The sequence below is a fragment of the Oryctolagus cuniculus genome, chromosome 14 (assembly GCF_051225735.1).
Source record: "Oryctolagus cuniculus isolate XC-2025 breed Fujian yellow rabbit chromosome 14, ASM5122573v1, whole genome shotgun sequence".
Taxonomy (NCBI): domain Eukaryota; kingdom Metazoa; phylum Chordata; class Mammalia; order Lagomorpha; family Leporidae; genus Oryctolagus; species Oryctolagus cuniculus.
In genome coordinates, this window is record NC_142880.1 from 67260848 (window position 1) to 67266847 (window position 6000).

Here is a 6000-nt window from a genome sequence, read left to right on the forward strand (position 1 = left end):
TTTCTAAGTGATGCTAGGGCTACTTACTCCATTCTACATCCTCAACTAGTTCCACTAGCTTCTAAAGGCATGATGGGGTCTGGGCATTTCAGGAAGAACCATACAAAGCCTTTCCTCCAACTTCTGGCTGTAAAACTGGAAAAACTTACATAAAATAGAACTTCTTATGATACTTGAGTGTCCAGTACATGTGTGACTGAACTAAATGCTCAGGTAAAATTTTCTACTAAGAAGATAAATGTTAAAGTTTCATCAGAGCAGAACTATACCTTTCAAGTAACCCTACTGGAATAAGGACCTAATCTGCCAACAGAAAAATCTAAGGTTATTATCCCCAAAGGAAATCCAGATGTTTGGGCAGCTGGGAAACTCTAGTGGGCTAAAACAGAGGCATCAGTCATTATAGAAGTCAAGGAGGAGGATGAAGTTGTTAAAATTAAACAGTACTTTTTAGAGAGGAAGGATTTCAAGGGAGTTAAGCCATTAATTGAAAAAGGGCTCATTAGACCCTGTTAATCTTCTTACAGTATTCCCATTTTGTACAAAATCCAGGAACCAATGAGTATCAGTTTGTACAGGATGTGAGAGCCATTAATCAGATAACTAGAGGCATAAGTCCAGTGGTTCTTAATCCTTGTATTTTACTCGCCTCATTCTCTGGAAACTTCTGCTGGTCTACTGTATTAGATTTAAAGGATACCATTTATTGTTTATCTCTGAACCTAGAGTTTCAAGACCCATTTACCTTTGAATGGACAGACCCAGAGTCCTTAATGAAAAGAACTATTATTGAACTGTGCTACTACAAATATTTAAAAGTGCCCCAACTAGTTTTAGGGAAGCTTTAGCCAGACTTGAGAAAATTAAAATTTTAGGAAGGAATTCCGCTTCAATACATGAATGAGCTATAGATTGCTAGCCAAATGAAAGAGACTTCAGATCAAAATATGAACACCACTTTACATTTCTTGGCAGATTGAGGTTATAAAGTTTCACAGAAAAAGCCTCACATTTCCCAGTCGATGGAAATATAGTTGGAATTAAGATTATCAAGAGGATAAGGAGACCGATTCCCTGATCAAAAGGAAGCTTTGGTGAGGGTCCTGCTACCCATGAACAGGAGATAACACTGGGGTTCCAAAGTATGCTTGCCGTTTGTTGCATCTGGATTCTTACATTTAGATTGGATGTAAAACCCCCAAAGGAGGCTCCCAGGGCGAGGAGGAATGAGAGTCCTTGGTGTGATCTACAGCTTGTGAAACAGCATTGCAATCCCTCAAGGGATAATTAATGACTTCCCTACCCATGGGACTTCCTGATTTGAGGAAATCACTGGTACACTAGAGGCAGGGAGTGAATTTCAGCGTCCTTTCAGGAGTTTGGAGGCCATATGATAACCAATAACATATACTTCTGAAAAAGATAATGCTACAGAAGGACTGCCAGTGTTCCTGCAGGCAATTTCTGCTACTTGTGATTTGCTGCCAAAAGCTGAGACATTTACCCTGAAACAGCCTACTACAATTTATACTCCTCACTTGAAATTCCCCTTCCAGAACAGAAAGGAAGATATGGATTCACATCTGGACCTAGAGTAATACCAGGCTATTCTAGGCAATCCTAACATGCAAACAAACCCTGTGTCTACTTTGAACCCTACCACCCTGCTCCCAGACTCTGCTGGGGAACACATTCATGACTGTGAACAAGACACTGAAGAAATATATTCTAGTTGGCCTCACTTGACTGACTTGCCCTTAGAAGGCCCAGACAGAAATGTTTTCACAAGAGAACAATCTCCTGCCTTAAAGGCAAAGACAGGCTGGATATTCAGAGATAGCTCAACAACAGACCCTAAAAGCAAAATCTCTGTCCCCTGGAACCCCTACCCAGAAACCAGGAGTTATCACTCTTACTGCAGCAATCCATTTAGGACAAGGACAAAGAATCAATATCTATACTAATTCTAAACATGCCTTTTCTGTGGTACCTAGCCACAGAGCTGGTGGGGAAGAAGGCTTTCTTACTACAAGAAAGAAAAAAGTAAAAGAATGTTGCTGTGGATTAGTTCTGAGAGGAGGAGCACGGTGGGGGCAAGAGGTACAGAGTCACCACACAGACACCGGGAGTCGGGTGAAATCCAACTAGAGGTGAGCAGCTCACAGACTCATTTATTTCAGTTGGTACAGCAGCTTATTTAGTCGAGGCAGCCAATCCAGTCAAGGGATGGTTTATGCTGTAGCCAATCACTGCCTGTTGCCAGGCAGGCTCCTTTGCCAGGTGGGTTTTGAAGCCATTCCTAAGTAACTGACACTCGCTTGCCAGTGGCAATCTTGGCATGGCCTTCTCATTCCACCATGAAAGAAGAAGAAATATTGGACCTTTTAGAGGCACTCTTGCTGCCTAAAGAGATTACAATCATGTACTGCCCTGGGCCCCAAGGGATTGGCAGTCATAGTGCCAAGGGAAACAACAAAGCAGGTCAGAGAACTAAAACAGTAACAAGAAAAGAGATGCTGGAAACTCAAATCATACCCTTGGTCCCCATCCCCAATCTTATTTCCTTCTAGCCAAAATATTTCCAATCGGATTAACTAAAGAAGGAGAATGTGTCTTTGACCAGGGACCTACTTGCTTCCAGGATGATCAATATCTGATCAAGGGAAATTGGATTCATCACAAATATGGAATCATCATGACCCCTGAGCACAGGATGGAATATGTCATCACCAATCTTCACTGAGCTACACATCTGGGAAGGGGCTGCTCTTACACATTTTCAAGGGTTCCCAATAAGCCCCCACATGCAATGAATTTTTCAAAAGGTAATTTGAAAGTATTATTCTTTGTGTTAAAAGTAATCCAAAGACAGATCCTCCACCTATCGTAAAAGTTCAGTCAGAGGCATCAGACCAGGAGAAGACTGGCAGGTTGATTTCTCTGTGATGCCTTGAACAGCTGATCATTTTTCACTATCTGATAGTCTTTATGAACATTTTTACTAGATGGGTTGAAGATATCCATTTCAATAAAAGGGCCATGAAGTCTCCAAGGTTGTTGTTGTTATTATTATTATTATTATTATTAAAAGAAATAATTCTCTGGGTTGGGTGGCTTTGTTCTATGCAAAATGACAACAGGGGAGCATTCTTTGCCGGAGTCACTCAAGAAATTTCCAGAACCTTAAGAACATAATGGAAATTTCATGCCTTGTGGAGCCTGCAATTCACTGGAAAAACTGAAAAGGTGAGTCATATGCTTAAAAGGACTAATACAGCAATCAGCCTGGTCAGCCCTGGCTATTGTAGCCGTCTGGGGAGTGAACCAGCAGAGGGAAGCTCTCTTTCTGTCACTCTGCCTTCCAAATAAATAAATCTTTAAAAAAAACTACAGTGCTGCTCTACTTATTATTATTCTTATTTTTTTCTTAATAATACATTATAACAACCTCAATCTGTCAATAAATGTAGCAATAAAACACACTTTCTAATTCCTGCATTATATTTTTGCATGAAATTCCAAAATTCATTGAACCAATCTCCTGTGATAATATTTGTAAAATGTTCAAATATTTACAATCATAAACAAAATTGCGGTGAGCCTCCTTATTTTATTCTGTTTTACACACTTGTCTAGTAATTGTGTTAGGATAAATTGCTAGATCAAACTTTTTGAAATTAATGAATTAATTAACTTTATTTTACTGAAAGAGACACCCACACACAGAGATTTCTTATTTGCTGGTGCATTCCCTAAATGCCTGCAACAGCTAGAGGTGGGCCACGCAGAACTCAGGAACCAGGTGTTCAATCTAGGTCTCCCACGTGGGTTGCGGGAACCCAACTACTTGAGTCATTATCTGCTGCTTACCAAGGTGCGCGTTGGCAAGGAATGGCATCATGAGCAGAGCTGGGACTCAAACTCAGGCACTCTGACATGGGATGCAGGCATCTCAAGAGGTGCCTTTAACTGTCCAGACAAACATCTGTCCCTGGATCAAGCATTTTTATCACATAAACCAGATTGCTCTTCAGTAGTGTGGGTAAAGGTATGTTCCTAACAACAGCGTCTGGGAGTTAGTATTCATTTTCCCTTACTGACTTTTGGTTATTACATACCTTTAAAGTTGCCAATATCCTTGTTAACAATTTTGCCAATAGGTTGATGATATTAATGTGTTGTTTCTGTTTGGTGCATTTTTTTATTTTGTTACTTGTTTTTATTTTAATTTTTAAAAGATCATTTATTTTGAAAGAGTTACAGAGAAAGAGAAAGAGACACAGACAGAGACAGAGAGGGATCTTTCATCTGCTGGTTTACTCCCTAAATAGCTACAACAAAAACCAGGAACCAGGAACGTCTGGTCTCCCACATGAGTGGCAGTGAGATTCTTGGGCCACCTTCAGCTGCTTTTCCCAGGCCTTTAGCGTGGAGCTAGATCAGAAGTGCAGTAGCCAGGAGACAAACCAGCACCCATATGGGATGCAGGCATCGTAGGCAGTAGCTTTACACACTACACAACACTGGTCCCCTTAGAAAGATCAGTGTTTACCGTAGAGAGGTCTAAAAATTATAATGACACTTATGAAGAGAAAAAGAATTTCATAAAGAGTCTGGGAAAGTTTTTGTGTTTCATTAAATTTGGAAGAGGGCTGATATAAGGACTGGGTGCTCCTTCAGTGGTTTCTATATATCTAGCAAGACTGGCTCAGCCTGACAGAGGTCAGAGGAAACGCAGTAAGATCTGGAGAGACTGAGAAAAGACAGGAAGGGAGAGGTACTTGAGGTAAGGGTAAATTGTGTATATTTTATTTTAAAATTTATGTAAACTCTATAATAACTAAAATGCCTTAACAACCTTGAAGTTTCTGTATCAGATTACAGCAGGGAGAGAAAGCATTAAGGAAAACAGGAAAAAAAAAACTTGGAAATGTTAGAAACACACGTCACTAAACACTTTTTAATAATGTCATTTATGGAAACTGAATAAATAAAACTATAATTGTAATGAAAGAACCTCTTGAACGTGTGATGCTGAATGATTGTTTTAACAAAGAAGTTTTCCTTGACTCAAATGGCAATCCACAAGCAGAATCTCTCAGACCAAAATCTTATGGCTTCAGAGTAGATCACTTGATTACATAGACACTGAGATATCTTTTATGAGGCTAAAAGCTTAACCAGCATAGTGTAACTGAGAGAAAAACACAGAGAGAATTTATAGACTTACTGTCAAATCTATTGTTTGGTGGCCTTGTCTACAGACTCCATGGCCCATTCTTTTAAAATAGTTTAGGAATTATAAATTGTACTTTTTGAGGGGACTTAAAATTTTTAATCTAAGGCTAATTATTTTTTGAAAACTATTTTCTGAGTTTAGTATAAATGATTTAAGGCTCTATTTAGCTCTGCATCCTATGGGGTGGGCAGAAAGCATCAGGTGTGAACTCCTGCTCTTTTCTCTACCCAATATTACTTTCATTTTAAATTTCTCCAACTAATATTTTTTTCTGCTTGTTCTACAGATCTAATAACCCTACACCCTACCCCTACTCTCTTGCTGTAAACTACCACACACCCCTAACTCTCATAAGTAAACACACACACACACACACACACACACACACCCCAAACCACTTTTCTCTACTTTCTCTTTCCTTTGAGACCACTTTTTTCTCAGCTTCATTTCCCAAACTACTGAATAATTATCTATTCCCCCGACCCACACCATCCCTAATTACCATCTAGCTTGTTGTCAAGATTGTCTGTGTGGTGGTGGCCCGGATCTTTGGCCTTTCAGACTCTGCTAAACTCTGTGATGAATGCGCCTTCGCAATTCAGAATCCCCCAGCAGCTTATTCCTAGTCCTCTCCTGATGCTCCAGCTACTAACTGTCTGCTTCTTCACTCTCTACATTAAGTCCCCACAGTCCAAAGTCTACAATTCCAGGAGTGCCAAGATATATTTCTAAGATTTTTTTTCTGGATTTCCTTTATAGCA